Here is a 2,421-nt window from a genome sequence, read left to right as displayed (position 1 = left end):
GTATAGGTTTTGGGCTAATGGGTTCAAGTATATTTGGGCTAGGTAGGAAAATTTGGGCCTAATTTGGGTATAAGAACTAGCTCAATATCCAATTAATTCTTTTCTTCAAATTATTTTTCTTATCTTTTCTTTTTCTTTTTTCTTTAATTAAAATTCCAAAAAATTAAATTCCTAGATTATCTAAAAACGTGAAATTAAAATAATTAAGTAATTATAAAAATTGTAAACATCCTTAAATCTAGATTAAAAGAGAAAAATAAATAGCTAGTTCTGGAAGTTTAGGTAGTTGGGACTACCGGGAAGCTGTGATTTCACTGTTGCTGCTGCTACTACTGTTCGCTGAACTCCTTATTACACCAAAAGGGAAAGTAAAAAGCTAAACTAGGTAAGCCTATCAACTACGAGTTAAAAGATTCCTATCTATAAATATCTTGGAGCTTGATCTTGAGTCTCGGCTAGTTTTTGCTGTAGACTCCGATATGAATCTTGATGCTCATCAGCTGTAACCACTGGTTCACTCTTCAGCATTGGATCAAGGCGGGACATGCGGAGCTTGTGACTTCAATCGTATCTTGGGCAGTCCGCGTCTTTCTCCGCTTCAGCACTCTGAGTTCACTTCTTTTTGTTCTTTTTTTTCATTTCTTTATTTCGGATTGAGACTCATTCTTTTGGTCGTCTCTAACCCTGTTCCTCGAGGTCAAACCTGCTCAACACAAAAATAAACAAACGAACGAAATTTTTCTGCCCCAGTTTTCACTAGGAAAATTTCCTGAGTTATTTGTGACTAAGATCTAAATTTTTTTTGAAAACGATAAAATAAGGATTGTGTGAATTTAGGAGTAAAAGGTGACTAGGGAATGGAGGCCCTATGTCTAAAATCTCAACTAGGGATTGGAGCACTATGTTGGCAAAAGGCAACTAGGGGGTGGATGCCCTATGTCTAAAATCTCAACTAGGAATTGGAGCCCTATGTTGGCAAAAGGCGACTAGGGAAAGGAGACCCTATGTCTAGAAACCTCAACTAGGGATTGAAGCCCTATGTTGGCAAAAGGCGACTAGGGAATGGAGGCCCTATGTCTAAAATCTCAACTAGGGACTGGAGCCCTATATTGGCAAAAGGAGACTAGGGAATGGAGGCCCTATGTCTAAAAACCTCAACTAGGGATTGGAGCCCTATGTTGGCAAAAGGCGACTAGGGAATGGAGGCCCTATGTCTAAAATCTAACCTAGGGATTGGAGCCCTATGTTGGCAAAAGGCGGCTAGGGAATGGAGGCCCTATGTCTAAAAATCTCAACTAGGGATTGGAGCCCTATGTGGCAAAAGGCGACTAGGGAATGGAGGCCCTATGTACTAAAATCTCACTACGGATTGGAGCCCTATGTTGGCAAAAGGCGACTAGGGAATGGACGCCTATGTCTAAAATCTCAACTAGGGATTGGATCCCTATGTTGGCAAAAGGCGACTAGGGAATGGAGGACCTATGTCTAAAAATCTCAACTAGGGAATGAAGGCCCTATGTTGGCAAATAGGCGACTAGGGAATGGAGGCCCTATGTCTAAAACCTTAACTACGGAATGGAGACCCTATGTCTAAAAATCTTAACTAGGGATTGGAGCCGTATGTTGGCAAAAGGCGACTAGGGAATGGAGGCCATACGTCTAAAACCTCAACTAGGGAATGGAGGCCCTATGTCTAAAAATATCAACTAGGGATTGGAGCCCTATGTTGGCAAAAAGGCGACTAGGAATGGAGGCCCTATGTCTAAAGTCTCAACTAGGGATTGGAGCCCTATGTTGGAAAAAGGCGACTAGAAAATGGAGGCCCTATGTCTAATATCTCAACTAGGGATTGGAGCACTACGTTGACAAAAGGCGACTAGGGAATAGAGGCCCTATGTCTCAAATCTCAACTAGGGATTGAGGCCCTATGTTGCAAAAAGGCGACTAGGGAATGGAGGCCCTATGTCTAAAATCTCAACTAGGGAATGGAGGCCCTATGTTGGCAAAAAAGGCGACTCGGGATTGGAGGCCCTATGTCTAAAAATCTCAACTAGGGATTGGAGGCCCTATGTTGGCAAAAAGGCGACTAGGGAATGGAGGTCCTATGTCTAAAAATATCAACTAGGGAATGGAGGCCCTATGTTTGCAAAAGGCGACTAGGGAATGGAGGCCCTATATTGGCAAAAAGGCGACTAGGGAATGGAGGCCCTATGTCTAAAATCTCAACTAGGGATTGGAGCCCTATGTTGGCAAAAGGCGACTATGGAATGGAGGCCCTATGTCTAAAATCTCAACTAGGAAATGGAGGCCCTATGTATAAAAATCTCAACTATGGATTGGAGCCCTATGTTGGCAAAAGGCGACTAGGGAATGGAGGCCATACGTCTAAAACCTCAACTGTTGGCAATTCTAAAAATCTGA

This window comes from Nicotiana attenuata, chromosome 1 (genome assembly GCF_001879085.1).
Source record: "Nicotiana attenuata strain UT chromosome 1, NIATTr2, whole genome shotgun sequence".
Taxonomy (NCBI): Eukaryota; Viridiplantae; Streptophyta; class Magnoliopsida; order Solanales; family Solanaceae; genus Nicotiana; species Nicotiana attenuata.
The sequence above is the reverse complement of the archived record's forward strand: the minus strand, read 5'-3'. Positions refer to the sequence as shown.